Here is a 20,813-nt window from a genome sequence, read left to right on the forward strand (position 1 = left end):
GCATACATATGTAACAAACCTGCATGTTGTGCACATGTACCCTAGAACTTAAAGTATAACTTAAAAAAACCTCACTATTATTAATAAAACACTCTGGAATACTTATTTTAAAAAAAACTTTCTAGGGAAGAGGTGATAACTTCTTGATTGTTGTCATGGCAAGCGTAAACTGTGATGGCACTGGTGGGAGGGTCTTATGCTAATGAGTAGTGACGGCGGCTAGGGATTGCGCTCATCACCATCTACTGGTTCCTGCTAGTTTCTTTGCTTCATCCCGTCTGGAGCAGATCCTGTTTTGGTCAGCAGGGTTGTGACCAGAAAACAAGTCCTGTTGGTCTCCCACCTCAATCTGACGGATATTATTTTGACACAGTGTAAGTATCTTGTTCCTTTACAGCTTTTTTCCTTGTGGTTTTAGAATCTGTCAGTAATCTTTGACTGAACCAATTATTTCACTGTTGTTAACGTTACAAAATGATACTTTTCTAATTCTAAATTCCCTTCTATTTTTATTAGCTGGTATTCACCCATAAAGACGAGCTTTTTCTCATCAACTGTGGATGGACTATTTTTTCTCCCTTAAAGGCAGGATACATGCTTTATTCTTTTACTTTAATTATCATTTTGCGGAATAGAGTTGGAGTAATAGAAATCTCCAATTATGAAACATTATTCTCCCTCTTTCTATCTTTCTCTCTCTTTCTCTGGGTATAACTTTGGATTCATGGATTTTTATTCATTTAATAATTTACAATCATCAAGTAAGTAATCGAATTATCCCAATTTTGGCCCATGGGATTTCTTTCAAACTGGTTCCTGTATCCTTTTGCATTTCTCCATTAATCTCTGAGCACTTCCTTGTTTCCTGGAACAACTAGATGCCCCAGTATCTCTTTGTAATTTTTACTTTTGCCATCTGATCCCTGGAATCACATATTTCTCCAAAGACCTCCGGTTCCTTTTAGCAGAGTATGATATTTAGAACCATACCTGGGCACATCATGACACATTATTTATTATCAAAATTTTTATTGAATAGTTGTAGACATGCATACTGTTGTAATATATAATACAGAGAGATCTCTTGTACCCTTTATCCAGTTTCCTCCAATAGTACCATTTTGCCAAACTATAGTAAGACAACTTGTATATTTGTATATTTTTATTGATAAAATCGACCAATTTTGTTCGAATTTCCCCAGTTTTAAATGTATTCATCTGTACGTGTGTTTGTTCTGTGAAACATATATATGTGATATATATGTGATATAGAACAAATACACACATACAGATATAGAGATAAGTGTATTGCATGTATGTGTGCATATATATATATATATATATATATGTAGGTTTTATAGGTTCATGTCCCATCATTACAATCAGTAACACTGGTACCACAAATCTGTCCAACATTTCCAATATTTTGTCATTTCCAAAATTTTATATAAATGAAATCAAACAGTAAGTAACTGTTTTGAATTGGCTTTTTTCTCTCAGAATTATACTCTGAGTATCATCCAAGTTGTTGAGTGTATTGATAGTTCATTCTTTTTTATTGTTGAGTGGTGTGTGTGTACTATAATTTGCTTAAACATTTACCTGTTTAAGGATATCTCCCAGATTTTTAGCTATGACAAATAAATATTCCACAGACATTTGTGTACAGGTTTCTGTGTGAACATAAGTCTTCATTTTGCTAAGATGAAGAACGCGATTGCTAGAGCATATAATAATTGCATATCTTGTTTTATAAGAAACTGCCAAACTATTTTTCAGAGTGACTGTACAATTATACATTCTCACCAGCAATGCACGAGTGATCCAATGTCTCCATATCCTCCCCAGCATTTTGTGTTGTCACTGATTTTTATTTTAGCAATTCTGATACGTATGTAGTGATATCTCATTATGATTTTAATTTGCATCTCTCTCATTGCTAATGGTGTTGGGCATCTTTTCAAGTATTTATATGCCATCTGTGCAGCCTTATGTCTTTGCCCATTTTCTAATTGGGTTTTTGTTGGCTTTTATTTGTTTATTTCACATTTTTACTGTTGAGTTTAAGAGTTATTTGTATTCTGAATAGTATTTCTTTGTTAGATATATGGCTTGTAAATATTTTCTTTTAGTCTGTATTTATTTTTTCATCCTCTTCACAATGGTCTGAGAACTTTTTGGTTCTGAATCACACAGATTTTCTCATGTTTTTTTTTTCTCAAAGTTTTAATGTGATTCACTTTCAGTTAATTATCATTATTATTACTTTTTTGAGACAGGGTCTGGCTCTGTCACCCAGACTGGAGTGCAGTCGCCCAATCTCTGCTCACTGCAACCTCGGCCTTCTGGGGCTCAAATGATTCTCCCACCTCAGCCACCCGAGTAGCTGGGATTACAGATGCGCCCTACCATGCCCTGCTAATTTTTGTATTTTTTATAGAGATGGGGTTTCACCATATCGCCTAGGCTGGTCTCAAACTCCTGAGCTCAGGTGATCCACCCGCCTCAGCCTCTCAAATTGCTGGGATTACAGGCATGAGCCACTGCACCCAGCCCACTTTCAACTAATTTTTATATAAGGTGTTAGGTTTAGATCAAGCCTTTATTTTCTTACTTTCTGGTTTTTTTCCCCATAGGAATGTCCAATTTCCTTAGCACCATTTTATTGAAAAAGCTATCCTTTCTCCACTGAATTGCTCTTCCACCATTGTCAAAAATCAGTTGAGCATATTTGTGTCTGTCTATTTCTGGATTCTCTATTGTGTTTCATTGATCTGTGCAGCCATACCTGCCCCAATACCACACTGTCTTGACTACAGCCTTATTATCAGATAGGTAATTCCTCAAATTTTTGTTGTTTTTCAAGATTATTTAAGCTATTCTAGGACCTGTGTCTTTCCATACAAATTTTAGAATAAGCTTGTCTATGTCTGTAAGAACTTTGCTGGGATTTAGATAGGAACTACATTAAACCTATAGATCAGTTTGTGGAGAATTGACACCTTTACTGTACTGAGCCTTCCAATCAACTAACACAGTGTACTTCACCATTTATTTACTTCTTCTTTGATTGTTTTCATCACTATATTGTAATAGTGTTCAGCACACAAATACTGTTCATGTTTTGTTAAATTCATACCTATGTTTCTTGGGCTGCCATAACAAAATCCCATAGCCTGGGTGGCTTAAACAATAGAAATTTATTTTCTCACAGTTCTAGAGACTGGAAATCAGAGATCATGGTGTCAGCATTGTCAAGCTCTGGTGAGGGCTCTCTTTCTGTGCTCAGATGACCTTTCTCAGAGAAAAGCAGGGAAAGAGAGTGAGAGAAAGAGAGAGAGAGAGAGAGATTCCTTCCTATTCCTATAAATCCACTAATCCTATCAAATTAGAAACCCATCATTATGACTCAGTTAACCTTAATTATCCCCTAAAGGCCTCATCTCTAAATATATTTGCATTGGGGGTTAAGGCCTCAACAGATAAATTTGGTGGGGAGAGGACACAATTCAGTCCATAGCACTAAGTAGCTTGTTTTCTTTGCAGTAATTGTGAATGGTACTGTTTTTAATTTGCTTTCCTCATGTTCACTATCACTATAAAGAAATAGGATTAATTTTAATGTGTCGATCTTTTATCCTGTGACATGGCTAAACTCACTTACACTAAGTACTAGAATTTTTCTCTTGTATTAATACTAAGACTTTTTGGTAGACTCCTTGGAAATTTATACATAGACAATCATGTCATCTGCAAATAGAGATAATTTAATTTTTTCCCCAATTTGTATAACTTTTTAAAAATCTTGCTTTATTGCACCAACTGGACCTGGTATTATGTTGAGTAAAAGTGGTGAGATCATAAATCCTTGCCCTGTTCCCAATCTTAGGGGAAAACATTTAGTCTTTATCATTAAGTATATTAGCAGTTTTCTTGTAGATATTCTTTATAAAGTTTTGGAATTTGGGGCTTTTGACAAACTCTCTGTAACTATTGATAGGATTTTCCTTTTTCCGCTCTTTGATGTGTTGAATTACACTGACTGACTTTTGAATGTTGATCCAGGAGCCTCGAAACCCTGGAATAAATCCCACTTTATCATAGGCATAATTTTTTTTATATTTTTGGGTTCATTTGGTTAGTGTTTGTTGAGGACCTTTGCATCTCAATTCATGAGAGATATTACTCTACAGTTTTCTCTTCGCATTGACTTTGTATGGTTTTAGTATCAGGGTAATACTGGCTTCATAAAATGTGTTGGGAGCTTTTCTTCCTTTTCTGTTTTCTCCAGGAAATTGTGTAAAATTGGTATTAGTTCTTCCTTTAAAGATTCATAATGTTCCAGTGAATATTTATTATAAGAAATTGAAACAATCTGGCTTTGGAGATTTTTTTTTATCAGGAGCTTTTATAGTAAAAGTTACTTCTTTTTTATTGTTAGGGCCCTTCAGATGATCAATTGCATACTGGTGAGTGTTGGTAATTTGTGTTTTTCAAGGAATTTGTCATAAATTATTTAATTATCATAATATCCATTAATTATACTCTTTGTATAGTTTTCAAAGTGGTTACTCTAGTCGTTTTTTTTAATTATTTATTTATTTATTTACTTATTTATTGAGACGGAGTTTCACTCTTGTTGCCCAGACTGGAGTGCAACGACGCGATCTCAGCTCAACGCAACCCCCGCCTCCCGGGTTCAAGCGATTCTGCTGTCTCAGCCTTCCCAGTAGCTGGGATTACAGGCATGCGCTACCACGCCTGGCTAATTTTGTATTTTTAGTAGAGACGGGGTTTCTCCATGTTGGTCAGGCTGGTCTCGAACTCCCGACCTCAGGTGATCTGCCCTCCTCGGCCTCCCAAAGTGCTGGGATTACAGACATGAGCCACTGTGCCCGGCCTACTCTGATTATTTTAATATTTTCATGATCTGTAGTGATATTCCTATTTAATTACTGATACTGTTGATTTGTGTATTTTTTTCTTCTTTCGTTCAGTCTGCTAAAGGTTTATCAATGTTGGTGATTTTTTTTTTTTGAAGAACCAACTTTTTGTTTCATTGATTTTCTCTATTATTGTCATGTTTTCAATTTCATTAATTTGTGTTCTTGTCTTCTTTTTTAATTATTATTATTATTATTTTTTTTGAGACAGAATCTCCCTCTGTCACCCAGGCTGGAGTGCAGTGGGTGTAATCTCGGCTCACTGCAACCTCTGCCTCCCAGGTTCAAGTGATTCTCCCGCCTCAGTTTCCCAAGTAGCTGGGATTACAGGCGCTCACCACCATGCCCAGCTAATTTTTGTATTTTTAGTAGAGACGGCGTTTCACCATGTTTGCAAGGCTGGTCTTGAATTCCTGACCTCAGGTGATCTACCCGCCTTGGCTTCCCAAAGTGCTGGGATTACAGGTGTGAGTCATCACCCCTGGCCGGTGTTCTTGTCTTTATTATTCCTTTCCTTCTGTCCATATTTTAAATTTTAGTTTTCTCTTGTTTTTCTACTTTCTTGATGTGAGACCTTAGGTTATTTTTAAAAACATTTTCTCATTCACTGCTATAAATTTTCTCAGCATTTCTTTAGCTGCATCCTACATATATTGATATGTTGTCTTTTATTCTCATCAGTTGTATGTATTTTAATTTTAATTTTGAGACTTCTCTTTGACCCATTTATTACTTAGTAGTGTGTTAATTTCTACATATGTAGAGATATACCTGTTTTAAAAAATTGATTTGATGATTGATTCCTTTATGGTTGCCTTTTCACTCGATTGTTTCCTGGGTTTTTTTTTTTTGGCTATGATTTTGGTGTCATACCCATGAAATCATTGCCAAAATCAATAGCATAAAGCTTTTTCCTTATGTTTTCTTCTAGAAGTCTTAAAGTTTGGGGTCTTACGTTTAAGTCTTTAATTCATTTTGAGTTTATTTTTGTACATATTGTGAGATAAGATCCAATTTCATTCTTTTGCATGTGGATAGCTAGTTTTCCTAATACTGTTTTTTTGATGAGACCATCATTTTCCCATTGTGTATTCCTGGCACCCTTGTTGAAGATCACTTGACCATATAAGTCTGGTATTATTTTCGGGCTCTCTATTGTGTCCCTTTGGCTAATTTGTCTGTTTTTTATATGTCTGGTTTTGGGTTTCATTTTGTTTTGTTTTATTTTTGAGACAGGGTCTCACTCTGATGCCCAGGCTAAAGTGCAGTGGCACAGTCACAGCTCACTACAGTCTCCACCTCCCAAGCTCAAGCTATCCTCCCACATCAGCCTCCAGGGTAGCTGGGACCAAAGGTGCATGCCACCACACCTGGCTAATTTTTTTACTTTTTGTAAAGATGGGGTCTCCCTATGTTGCCTAGGCTGGTCTCGAACTCGTGGGCTCAAGTGATCGCCCCACCTTAGCCTCCCAAAGTGCTGGGATTACAGGCATGAGCGTCCACATCTGACCTATATGTCTGTTTTTATGCCAGTACCATACTATTTTGATTACTGTAGCTTTATAGTACACTATGAAATCAATTTTGTTTTTCCTTCTCAAGATTGATTTGGGTATTTATGGTCTTCTGTGGTTCCAGACGAAGTTTAGAATTATTTTTTCTATTCCCGTAAACAAACATGCCATTAGGATTTTGATAGGTTTACAATGAATCTGTAGATCACTCTGGGTATTAGGGATATTTTAACACTATTAAGTCTTCAGATCCATGAACACTTTCATTTGCTTGTTTCTTGTTTAATTTTCTTCATCAATATTTTGTAATTTTCTGTATACAAGTCTTTCACCTCCTTCAGTAAGTTTTTATCTATGTATTTTATTCTTTTTGGTGTTCTTGTAAATGAGTTTGTTTTCCTAGTTTCCTTTTTAGATAATTAGTTATTAGTGTATAGAAATGCAATTGATTTTTATATGTTGATTTGTATCCTGCAATTTTATTGAATACATTTATTCTAACAATTTTTAGAGGAATCTTTAGGGTTTTCTAAATATAAGATCATATTACCTGCAAAAGGGACAATTTTTACTTTCTGATTTAGCTCCCTTGAATTATTATTATTATTTTTTGATTAATTGCTCTGAATAGGACTGCTGGTACTATGATGAATAGAAGTGGTGAAAGGGGCATCCTTGTCTTGTCCCTGATCTTAGAGGAAAAGCCTTCACTTTTTCACCGTTAAGTATGATGTTAGCTCTGAGCTTTTCATATACAGCCTTTATTTGTTGAGATAATTTTCTTCTGGAACTCCCATAAGTCATATATTGGATTGCTTGATGGTGCTCTATGTTGGGAAAAAGTCTTATGGGGTGCCTGTATAAACTGGCCATAAAAACATGGAACAATAAGTTGTGGAAAGCAACAAGAGGCCTCTGAGGAGGAAAGCCTTCTTATCGCCATTATGTTCCCATGCTCTGAGTGAGACTTGGTCTCTTATCCATAAACATTGTGTTCAAGGAGAAAGACACTCCTTTGAAGCATTGGAATGTGGCCAGATGTGCAGGCTCCTAGTTAAGGCCGCTCCCACTAGCCACTCTCTGATAAGTTAAAGATATGCTGTTTGAGCACAAAGGAGATTCATTTAAACCGCTATTGCTATAGATTACGCCTATGACGCACTGCCTCCCTTTCACTGTTTCGCCCTGAACATCTGCTTCTTAGATTTAAGTGATCGTACTCAATAAATAGTGTGGAGACTAGAACTCTGGGCCTTTTGCAGCCTCCATTTTGCAACTGGCCCCCTGGCTCCCACCTTTATGAACTCTTAACCTGTCTCTTATCATTCCTTTGTCGCCACCAGACTTTGGGTACCCTACTGGTGGTGTTGAGGCTGGTACCCAATAGCTCTATGTATCTCTTAAGCTTTCTTCACTTTTTCATTACTCTTCTGTCTCTGCTTAAGTTCCTGCTGGTACCACCTGGAAAAAAGAAGGTGCTTCTTTTTGCCTTCCAAGTATCATAAAGTGAGTTATGGGGAATCCAAAGCAATGGTGCAGAAAGTGTTTCCCCTGATTTTTTTTCCAGCCCCCCATCGCCAGTGAACTTTCCACTTTATCTCTGCCAGTGCAGACAGGAGTGGGCTGCCTTCTGCCATTGTGTGGAGGAGCAGGAGCCATGAGTCTGGGTGGAAGGTTAGGAGACCCCAGCCCAATTCACCTTCTGCCACTGGGTAAAGAGCCAGGAGACACCAGGCCTGGATTGTCTTAAGCCATTCGGTATAGGGCCAGGACCCACTGGATGTAGGTAGTGGTCTACCAATGGGTAGATCAGGAGACACTGGCCTTAGGCTGCCCTCTGCAGTTGGGTGGAGTGCTGGAAGACACCGGGCCAGCTGGCATTAGCATTTCAGGTAGAAAGGCTCATCTCTGGCCTCCTGGTATGGGGCAGAGAGTATGTTAACCTACCTGGGTCCCCCTGTTACTGCTGCGGGTAGGTCTGATCCTGTCATTGCTGCTGGCTGGTGTAGGTGTGGGGGATGGATTGGTCTTCTCTCCTGCAGCTTTGCTGGTGCAGCTACTCCCGGCAGATCAGCCAGCTGCTGCCACTGGATATGAATCTCCCTGCTAAGTTCCTGCTAAGCTTTCCCTTTCCTGAACCTTTGTTCAGAGAAAGCAGGCTTTTCTTTTGCATTTCTTTATTTGTTTATCTATTTTTGGTCTAGCCTATTGGCAGTTTCTGGGTTGCACACCTCCCAGACACCCAGTTTGGGATACACGAGTGATATAAAGAAAACCTGGGGAGCTCATTATGGTGTCTTCCTCAAGTCCTGAGGCTCCTTTCCAGTCTACCTTCTTCCTATATTTGAGAATCTGTTAAATTATTTTCAAGATATTTAGTTGTATTTAGAGGGAAGGAACAGGGAAAAGTAAGCCTATGCCATTGTCCCAGAGCCAGACTAAAACCACTAAGTTTTGACATACTACAATCTAAATATCTTTATTTTTTTTCTCTCTAGGTTACATTTCTGGTTCCAGCTAAGAAAGGTGATGAAAAGTTGCTTTTTAGACAAAATAAGCCCTTACCCTCAAAGGAAAGTTGCTCCTGAAATACAAGCAGAAATCAGTGGTAAGTCATACAGCAAATATCTAAAGCATTTTAGATACTTGTTTTTAGACTGTTGTCCAGGATCTGCTCTACTCACCTACAAGAAAGAAGGTGCTTCTTTTTGCCTTCCATTTTAGCCAATTGTCCAGGATCTGCTCTACTCACTCCAGAAAAATTGGAAACCAAGCTTCTACTATTTCTCTAAGTATTATACTGGAGCTAGTAGATTTTTATTCAAACACTTAAAGTTTCAGGACATAGTAAGGCAAGAAACAGAGAACATAATAAAAATGTGTTGTTTATCTCAGTTGCAATGAGAATATCTAACACCCAGATAATTGTTTCTAAGTATCATTTCTTAATGAAAGGAGCCAGGGGTCCTTGGACAAACCACTGATTCCAGGGATAAAGTATGGAAAGCATAGGTTAATGTGGAACATCTTAATGGGACAGAAAGTAAGGCAGCACTCAAAAAATTACATAGACTTGTCAAAAGGATATAGAACCAGCTTGAATGGGGCTCGCATTGCTTAAACCTAGGAAATTTGAGCTTTAGAATAAATAATTATAACAATGAGTTATAAAAAAATTGAATAAAATAAGAATCCATTAATCTGTACTATAAGTAAATAAATAAAGGAAAAGCTCTTCGTTACAGTAGAATCTCATCCAATAAATGTAGAAGAAATGATGCTGTTAGAAAAACACCATTTTATAACTACCATATAATAATTGTCTAGGACAAGAATCATTAATGAATACTAAAATTAGTGTATGGAAGCTTTGTGATTAATGGGATAGTTACACATTCTCAACACCTCTCTCACAAAACAGGTAATAATTACAAAGGAAAAATAATCAATTTGCATTGGAGTAAGCTGGCAGACACCACTTTAACCACGTGATCAGGTTGCCAGAATCAATATTGGGACAATCCATATCATATGCTGGCCTTTATGATGTAACGAGAAAGACGTGTGGCGCTCCTGCCATATATGTCTAACTTACATAGAATCATGAGAAAACAATCAGCTAAGCCCCAAATGAAGGACACCCTACAATATCATTAGCCCGAACTAGCAGGCGTGATGTAGCCCAAACTACAAGGCATGATGCTGAAATGGACCTTTCATTAGGAGAAAAATCCTATAAAAGGCATTATTAGAAAAATTGGTGAAGTTCATTTAAACTCTGTAACCTAGATATTGTCATCAATGCAAATTTTCTTATTTTGATAATTATATTTATTCTTAGGAACCATAATGAATTATTTAGGAGTAAGACATAAAGTCTGCAACTTATTCTCAAATGGTTCAGAAAAAAAAGTTACATGTGTGCTTATTTGTGTGTATATATGTGTGTATAGAGAGAGAGGGAGCAAGAAAGGGAGAGATAACATGATAAATCAGATGGTAAAATGTTAACAACTAAGGAATCTGAGTGAAGGAGTAAAGGGTAAATGTGAATTTCTTGTACTATCCTTGTAACATTTCGTTTTTCTTTTTCTTTTTCTATTTTGAGACGGAGTCTCACTCTATCACCCAGCCTGGAGTGCAGTGGCGCGATCTCAGCTCAACACAACCTCTGCCTCCCGGGTTCAAGCCATTCTCCCGCCTCAGCCTCTGGAGTAGCTGGGATTACAGGTGTGTGACACCATGCCCGGCTAATTTTTGTATTTTGAGTAGAGATGGGGTTTCACCATGTTGGCCAGGCTGGTTTTGAACTCCTGACCTTGTGATCCACTCTCCTCGGCCTCCCAAAGTGCTGGGATTGCAGGTGTGAGCCACCGCGCCCAGCCCCTTGTAACATTTCTATGTTTGAAGTCACCTCAACATAGAAAGTTCAGAATTTTTTTTCTAATCATACATCACAGATTGCCTGGATGGGAGCATATGTGTATACACACACACACACACACACACACACACAGAGAGAGAGAGAGAGAGAGGAGTTTCAGGTAATTTTCATGCTGGAACTATGAATTCCAACTTGGTGATGCTATGCCAAGTAAACAGTAATGTCTGAAACTTTTGAACACAGATTTCAAACCAATTAGCTCCAAACCTATGTACACATAAATTCAAATAATAACATCACCATCTTTGAGTACTTATAATATACTTGGCACTGTTTTAAATGCCTAAAATGAATTATCTTAGTCCTTACAAGACCATTATGAGGTATCCTCTGACATGAGATAGTTGATATGATTTTCCTAATTCCACAATAGAAGAAGCAGAAGCACTTGCTGAGGCATCTCAGATAATGTGCTGAAGGTCATGTTGCCAGAAAGGGGTGTGGTGGGATTTGAACCCAGGTGGCCTGACACTGTGCCTGTGATCTTTAACTTAAACTAAGCACATGGTGCCCTAATAGTTTTGAAGTGGGGTGAGGCACGTAAATCCATATCCTTTGCGATCTGCTACAGGGGCCAGGTAAGAAACCTGTTCCTTGAATGCCCCAGGCTGTATCTGGCCCACAGGACCTCATCATGCATGCTGTTCCTCTGTCTGGACAACTCTTCACACACCTTCAACTCAGTTAACTGCCACTCACTTTTCACATCTGAACTTACTGGTCAGTCACTTGGGGAGACTGTACCCTCTAAACAAGATTATAGTTTCCTGCCACATGCCATCAGAGCCCACTGAATTCTGCCTGTCACACAACATATTCATCACAGTCGAAGATTATTTACTTGTCTGCCTCCCCCAGCAGACTGTGAATTCTCTGAAATCAGGGTTCATGCTTGCCTTGCTCAGCCCTGAAGCCCCAAATCCCCACTGCACAGAAGTGTGAGGCTCACAGATCTGAGAGGTGAAATCAGGGAGTTAGTATGGGAATACTGGGGTATATAGGAGTAATTCATCAACATCCTTTTTCTATTAATTCAAGTCAGGCTAAAACGGATGAAAAGGATTTACGTTTTCCTGGAATGGAAAATGATAGAGGATAAGATTAATTAGCCTGAATGAATCAAGATCGCATTCACTATTTGGGAAGGGTAAGCAAGAACAGACTGTGAGGGCAAGATGTTTATGGGAAATGTTTTCTTATTCTTAAAAACAAAAACAAAAACAAAAAAACTGCACTAAAGGGAAAACCAGCGACTCTTATTCTGTTGGACCCTATTGTGCCTGGATATGGTATCTGAAACTGTTACTATAGATGAAAGTATCATAAGTGAGATATCAACCAGATGCCAAGGACTTTCTTCCTGTGCCATATGGAGAAAAGAATCCGCTGCCTGCTGACTTCTGATCCTCCTCCCAGATTCTCATCCGTGCCTTTTGGTGTCCGCAAAAGATTCAAAACTACACAGAGCTATGTTTGTTCCTACGAAGTTCCACTGGAGGGCGCAATATCATTACTGTTACCAGCTAATAGAACGTGACCTGTTAGGGCTAACATGAATAATTTACAGCGCATTTTTATAAGCTCTCTTAGTATAGGCCACCCAAGAGAGAAAACAGTTTTGTGCCTTAGATGAAAGGACAACACAGGAAATTATAACAATGGTAACAATCCTTTTCTTCATCATCCCCCAGGAGTCCTGGTTGCTTCCTCTGCAAATCAGTGATGGCTTATACAAAGAACAGTATTAAAGACTCCGCGGCTGGACGCGGTGGGTCTCGCCTGTAATCCCAGCACTTTGGGAGACCGAGGTGAGTGGATCGCCTGAGGTCAGGAGTTCAAGACCAGCCTGGCCAACATGGTGAAACCCCGACTCTACTAAAAATACAAAAAATTACCTCGGGGTGTGGTGGCAGACAACTGTAATCCCAGCTACTCGGGAGGCTGAGGCAGGAGAATAGCTTGAACCCGGGAGGCGGAGGTTGCACTGAGCCGAGATCACGCCACTGCACTCCAGCCTGGGCAACAAGAGCAAAACTCCATCTCAATAAATACATAAATAAATAAAGATTCTGCTAACCTGTGGCGGGTCTGTTTGGGTCCCTGTGTATTCTTCCCTAGGAAAAGCATGAGGATTAGGGTTGGGCCATAGGGTCTCATTCCTCCAAGAGTAATGGAACACCAGCTGCAGCAGCTCTAGTCTGTAGCAAGGGTTCAGAACTTGTCCATGACAAGGTCTCAAAACCCATCTTTCAAGAAAAGCCAGGCTTGGCCCGTGGCTCTGCCTGCCCATACATTATTATCATCTGCCAAATACAATATAGTAGTTGATCAGGGGACAACTTCCAGGAAAACACAGCTGCAAGTCTCTCTGATATTTCATGGTTTTCACCACTAGAGAGTCCCAGAGGTGAAAGCTCTGAGGCAGGCTTCCCCACTTTCCAGGTAACTGCTATTTCTGGGAACTTTTAGTATACCCCACCTAGTGTACAGGAACACAAAGGGAAGCTGCTACTTTGAGCAAAGCATCCCTGTGTGTGGGCCTCTGATGTAGCGGTCGCTTTCTAATATGTCTGGTGTGATTATGTGTATTCATTATTCTACTTTACAATAACCAGTATAAAACAGTGTGCTTTCTTTTGCTTCACTCTGACCTTGGACAAGTCACTCACCCTCTTTGAGTCAGCTTTCTTATTTTATAGTGCGTGGAAATGTCACCTATCTCACAGTCTACTGGAATTTGCCACAGTACCTACACATTTGTAATAGTCATATTTTTTTTCTTTCAACAATATATTTCAGGTATCAACTGTATGCAAGACATTATTCTATGCACTTGAGATACAGCAGCAAACAAGAAAGACAAGATCCCCATGCCCATGTAGCATACATTCTAAGGGGCAGAAAGACAGACACAGTTTAAATATATATATATATTTCAGACATTGATAAATGTTATGCAGAAAGTGAAGTCAGATAGCAGGATAGAATGTGAGAAGGCATGAAAGGAGCTGCTTGAGATAGAATGTCCTTTAAAGACCTGTCCAAAGATGTGACACTGAATGATAAGGATCCAGTATGTGAAAACTTGGGAGATCCATGTTTCAGCAGGCATAATGGTCCTGAAGTGATTTGATTGGCATGTTTTAGGGACTAAAAGAATTTCAGGCTGGCTGGAGAATGTTGGATGAGAGGAAGACTTGTAGGAGATGAAGTTGGAAAGGTAATGAGTGGCCAGTTCACATAGTAGTGTGAAGACATTTGAATTGTATTTCATTTTCAGTGCATTGAGGAATCACTGGAAGAGTTTGAAACAACAGAAGGATGTGATTTGATTTTCATTCTAAGAATCTCATGAATGGATGAAAATGAAGGATCAAAACTATTTTCTGAAAATACTAAAACATGATTGGCCATTTCTATTGTTGTTATTTGCACTGATGGTGCAAAAGCAATGATGGGTAAAACCGCTAGGGTCAGCACAAATCAAGGCAGTGGCATCAAACTACACCACACTACTGTACTAGTTGTCGAATTCCTCATTGCCACATGAAAAGAAACATACACACACACCCCATACATGCATATATATGTAGTCAAATCTCAACCCTTGAGTACACATGTTTTTAATATTCTTGAGGATGAACAAAAAAGTGAAAATGTACTGGTAAAGACGTTCTGTTCAGTACCAAAGCCAGCCTCAAGGAAAAGAAATTGTGTGATTATTTGAGTTGCTAGCTTAACCAGGGGTCCCCAGCTCCCAGGTGGGGGGCTGGTACTGGTCTGTGGCTTATTAGGAACTGGGCCACACAGCAGGAGGTGAGTGGAGGGCAAGCAAGTATTATGGCTGAGCTCAGCCTCCTGTCAGGTCAGCAGCTATGTTACATTCTCACAGGAGCAAGAATCTTATTGCTAACTGAGCATGTGAGGGACTTAGGTTGCGTGCTCCTTATGAGAATCTAATGCCTGATGATAGGAAGTGGAAGAGTTTCATCCAGACACCATCCTCCCCTCACAACCCCATCCATGGAAAAATTGTGTTCCATGAAACCAGTCCCTGGTGCCAAAAAGGTTAGGGACCACTGAGCCTAACTAGCTGGGATTTTCTCCTGTGAATTCCATTTTTCTTGAAAGGACCACTGACAGACAAACTGTGGTTATTCAGATGTGGGTATGTGAAAGATGTCTTGAAGATAAACAAAGGGAGCTTTGTTTCAACAAAAACGACTTACAGCATTTACTGCCAATGATAAAACTGGACTCGAACAAAAATTAGAATTTTTGGAAAACATGAATCCGCCATCATAAGCTTGATATCTGCACAATACTTAGAGACTATTCGGATAATATCAGGGCTATTGTCAATGAATGTGACTTTAAATTAGTTTGTATAATTCTTTTTAATTGATTTTTTATTGTGGAAAAATATACCTAACATACAGTTTCCCATTTTAACCATGTTAAGTGTAGAATTCAGTGGCATTACCTACACTTCTCTTGTTGTACACCATCATCTCTATCCATACCCAGAATATTTTAACAAACCAAACTGAAGCTCTGTTCCCATTAACCTATAACTCCCCATTACCCCAGCTCCTGGTAGAACAGAATCATAAAGATAGACTATATCATAGAGATGGGGGGAGGAGCCAAGATGGCCAAATAGGAAGAGCTCTGGTCTACAGCTCCCAGTGTGAGCCACGCAGAAGACGGGTGATTTCTGCATTTCCATCTGAGGTACCGGATTCAGCTCACTAGGGAGTGCCAGACAGTGGGCGCAGGTCAGTGGGTGCGTGCACCCTGCGCGAGCCAAAGCAGGATGAGGCAGTGCCTCACTTGGGAAGTGCAAGGGGTCAGGGAGTTCCCTTTCCTAGTCAAAGAAAGGGGTGAGAGATGGCACCTGGAAAATCGGGTCACTCCCACCCCAATACTGCGCTTTTCCAACGGGCTTAAAAAACGCGCACCAGGAGATTATATCCCGCACATGGCTCGGAGGGTCCTACGCCCACGGAGTCTCGCTGATTGCTAGCACAGCAGTCTGAGATCAAACTGCAAGGCGGCAGCGAGGCTGGGGGAGGGGTGCCCGCAATTGCCCAGGCTTGCTTAGGTAAACAAAGCAGCCAGAAGCTCGAACTGGGTGGAGCCCACCACAACTCAAGGAGGCCTGCCTGCCTCTGTAGGCTCCACCTCTGGGGGCAGGGCACAGACAAACAAAAAGACAGCAGTAACCTCTGCAGACTTAAATGTCCCTGTCTGACAGCTTTGAAGAGAGCAGTGGTTCTCCCAGCACGCAGCTGGAGATCTGAGAAGGGACAGACTGCCTCCTCAAGTGGGTCCCTGACCCCTGACCCCCGAGCAGCCTAACTGGGAGGCAACCCCCAGCAGGGGCAGACTGACACCTCACACGGCCGGGTACTCCAACAGACCTGCAGCTGAGGGTCCTCTCTGTTAGAAGGAAAACTAACAAACAGAAAGGACATCCACACCAAAAACCCATCTGTACATCACTATCATCAAAGACCAAAAGTAGATGAAACCACAAAGATGGGGAAAAAACAGAGCAGAAAAACTGGAAACTCTAAAAAGCAGAGCACCTCTCCTCCTCCAAAGGAACGCAGTTCCTCACCAGCAACGGAACAAAGCTGGACGGAGAATGACTTTGACGAGCTGAGAGAAGAAGGCTTCAGACGATCAAATTACTCCAAGCTACCGGAGGACATTCAAACCAAAGGCAAAGAAGTTGAAAACTTTGAAAAAAATTTAGAAGAATGTATAACTAGAATAACCAATACAGAGAAGTGCTTAAAGGAGCTGATGGAGCTGAAAACCAAGGCCCGAGAACTACGTGAAGAATGCAGAAGCCTCAGAAGACAATGCGATCAACTGGAAGAAAGGGTATCAGCGATGGAAGATGAAGTGAATGAAATGAAGCGAGAAGGGAAGTTTAGAGAAAAAAGAACAAAAAACGAACAAAGCCTCCAAGAAATATGGGACTATGTGAAAAAACCAAATCTACGTCTGATTCGTGTACCTGAAAGTGATGGGGAGAATGGAACCAAGCTGGAAAACACTCTGCAGGATATTATCCAGGAGAACTTCCCCAATCTAGCAAGGCAGGCCAACATTCAGATTCAGGAAATACAGAGAACGCCACAAAGATACTCCTCGAGAAGAGCAACTCCAAAACACATAATTGTCAGATTCACCAAAGTTGAAATGAAGGAAAAAATGTTAAGGGCAGCCAGAGAGAAAGGTCGGGTTACCCACAAAGGGAAGCCCATCAGACTAACAGCGGATCTCTCAGCAGAAACTCTACAAGCCAGAAGAGAGTGGGGGCCAATATTCAACATTCTTAAAGAAAAGAATTCTCAACCCAGAATTTCATATCCAGCCAAACTAAGCTTCATAAGTGAAGGAGAAATAAAATCCTTTACAGACAAGCAAATGCTGAGAGATTTTGTCACCACCAGGCCTGCCCTAAAAGAGCTCCTGAAGGAAGCACTAAACATGGAAAGGAACAACTGGTACCAGCCGCTGCAAAATCATGCCAAAATGTAAAGACCATCGAGACTAGGAAGAAACTGCATCAACCAACGAGCAAAATAACCAGCTAACATCATAATCACAGGACCAAATTCACACATAACAATATTAACTTTAAATGTAAATGGACTAAATGCTCCAATTAAAAGACACAGACTGGCAAATTGGATAAAGAGTCAAGACCCATCAGTGTGCTGTATTCAGGAAACCCATCTCACGTGCAGAGACACACAGAGGCTCAAAATAAAAGGATGGAGGAAGATCTACCAAGCAAATGGAAAACAAAAAAAGACAGGGGTTGCAATCCTAGTCTCTGATAAAACAGACTTTCAACCAACAAACATCAAAAGAGACAAAGAAGGCCATTACATAATGGTAAAGGGATTAATTCAACAAGAAGAGCTAACTATCCTAAATATATATGCACCCAATACAGAAGCACCCAGATTCATAAAGCAAGTCCTGAGTGACCTACAAAGAGACTTAGACTCCCACACATTAATAATGGGAGACTTTAACACCCCACTGTCAACATTAGAAGATCAACGAGACAGAAAGTCAACAAGGATACCCAGGAATTGATCTCAGCTGTGCACCAAGCGGACCTAATAAACATCTACAGAACTCTCCACCCCAAATCAACAGAATACACATTTTTTTCAGCACTACACCATGCCTATTCCAAAATTGACCACATACTTGGAAGTAAAGCTCTCCTCAGCAAATGTAAAAGAACAGAAATTATAACAAACTGTCTCTCAGACCACAGTGCAATCAAACTAGAACTCAGGATTAAGAATCTCACTCAAAACCACTCAACTACATGGAAACTGAGCAACCTGCTCCTGAATGACTACTGGGTACATAACAAAATGAAGGCAGAAATAAAGATGTTCTTTGAAACCAATGAGAACAAAGAAACAACATACCAGAATCTCTGGGACGTATTCAAAGCAGTGTGTAGAGGGAAATTTATAGCACCAAATGCCCACAAGAGAAAGCAGGAAAGATCCAAAATTGACACCCTAACATCACAATTAAAAGAACTAGAAAAGCAAGAGCAAACATATTCAAAAGCTAGCAGAAGGCAAGAAATAACTAAAATCAGAGCAGAACTGAAGGAAATAGAGACACAAAAAACCCTTCAAAAAATTAATGAATCCTGGAGCTGGTTTTTTGAAAGGATCAACAAAATTGATAGACCACTAGCAAGACTAATAAAGAAAAAAAGAGAGAAGAATCAAATAGACACATTAAAAAATGATAAAGGGGATATCACCACTGATCCCACAGAAATACAAACTACCATCAGAGAATACTACAAACACCTCTCTGCAAATAAACTAGAAAATCTCGAAGAAATGGAGAAATTCCTCGACACATACACTCTCCCAAGACTAAACCAGGAAGAAGTTGAATCTCTGAATAAACCAATAACAGGAGCTGAAATTGAGGCAATAATCAATAGCTTACCAAACAAAAAGAGTCCAGGACCAGATGGATTCACAGCCGAATTCTACCAGAGGTACAAGGAGGAACTGGTACCATTCCTTCTGAAACTATTCCAATCAATAGAAAAAGAGGAAATCCTCCCTAACTCACTTTATGAGGCCGGCATCATCCTGATACCAAAGCTAGGCAGAGACACAACCAAAAAAGAGAATTTTAGACCAATAGCAACACATCCCTGGGATGCAAGGCTGGTTCAATATACACAAAACAATAAATGTAATCCAGCATATAAACAGAACCAAAGACAAAAATCACATGATTATCTCAATAGATGCAGAAAAGGCCTTTGACAAAATTCAACAATGCTTCATGCTAAAAACTCCCAATAAATTAGATATTGATGGGACATATCTCAAAATAATAAGAGCTATCTATGACAAACCCACAGCCAATATCATACTGAATGGGCAAAAACTGGAAGCATTCCCTTTGAAAACTGGCACAAGACAGGGATGCCCTCTGTCACCACTCCTATTCAACATAGTGTTGGAAGTTCTGGCCAGGGCAATCAGGCAGCAGAAGGAAATAAAGGGTATTCAATTAGGAAAAGAGGAAGTCAAATTGTCCCTGTTTGCAGACAACATGATTTTATATCTAGAAAACCCCATTGTCTCAGCCCAAAATCTCCTTAAGCTGATAAGCAACTTTAGCAAAGTCTCAGGATACAAAATCAATGTACAAAAATCACAAGCATTCTTATACACCAACAACAGACAAACAGAGAGCCAAATCATGAGTGAACTCCATTCACAATTTCATCAAAGAGAATAAAATACCTAGGAATCCAACCTACAAGGGATGTGAAGGACGTCTTCAAGGAGAACTACTAACCACTGCTCGAGGAAATAAAGGAGGATACAAACAAATGGAAGAACATTCCATGCTCATGGGTAGGAGGAATCAATATCATGAAAGTGGCCATACTGCCCAAGGTAACTTACAGATTCAATGCCATCCCCATCAAGCTACCATTGACTTTCTTCACAGAGTTGGAAAAAACTACTTTAAAATTCATATGGAACCAAAAAAGAGCCCGCATCGCCAAGTCAATCCTAAGCCAAAAGAACAAAGCTGGAGGCATCACACTACCTGACTTCAAACTATACTACAAGGCTACAGTAACCAAAACAGCATGGTACTGGTACCAAAACAGAGATATAGATCAATGGAACAGAACAGAGCCCTCAGAAAGAACGCCACATATCTACAACTATCTGATCTTTGACAAATCTGAGAAAAACAAGCAATGGGGAAAGGATTCCCTATTTAATAAATGGTGCTGGGAAAACTGGCTAGCCATATGTAGAAAGCTGAAACTGGATCCCTTCCTTACACCTTATACAAAAATCAATTCAAGATGGATTAAAGCCTTAAATGTTAGACCTGAAACCATAAAAACCCTAGAAGAAAACCTAGGCATTACCATTCAGGACATAGGCATGGGCAAGGACTTCATGTCTAAAACACCAAGAGCAATGGCAACAAAAGACAAAATTGACAAATGGGATCTAATTAAACTAAAGAGCTTCTGCACAGCAAAAGAAACTACCATCAGAGTGAACAGGCAACTTACAAAATGGGAGAAAATTTTCGCAACCTACTCATCTGACAAAGGGCTAATATCCAGAATCTACAATGAACTCAAACAAATTTACAAGAAAAAAACAAACAACCCCATCAAAAAGTGGGTGAAGGACATGAACAGACACTTCTCAAAAGAAGACATTTATGCAGCCAAAAAACACATGAAAAAATGCTCACCATCACTGGCCATCAGAGAAATGCAAATCAAAACCACAATGAGATACCATCTCACACCAGTTAGAATGGCAATCATTAAAAAGTCAGGAAACAGGTGCT

At 39.6% G+C, this 20,813-nt stretch overlaps 1 long non-coding RNA gene across 1 annotated transcript; it reads left to right on the forward strand.

Moving 5' to 3' along the window:
• The first annotated feature begins 205 nt into the window (after positions 1-205).
• LOC107971084 (uncharacterized) lies at positions 206-12,946 on the forward strand. The gene is made up of 3 exons (XR_001714002.3): positions 206-374; positions 8,956-9,065; positions 12,593-12,946. It is a non-coding gene; the product is annotated as an uncharacterized LOC107971084 (long non-coding RNA).
• Positions 12,947-20,813: the final 7,867 nt, after the last annotated feature.

The sequence above is a fragment of the Pan troglodytes genome, chromosome X (assembly GCF_028858775.2).
Source record: "Pan troglodytes isolate AG18354 chromosome X, NHGRI_mPanTro3-v2.0_pri, whole genome shotgun sequence".
In the NCBI taxonomy this organism is placed as follows: domain Eukaryota; kingdom Metazoa; phylum Chordata; class Mammalia; order Primates; family Hominidae; genus Pan; species Pan troglodytes.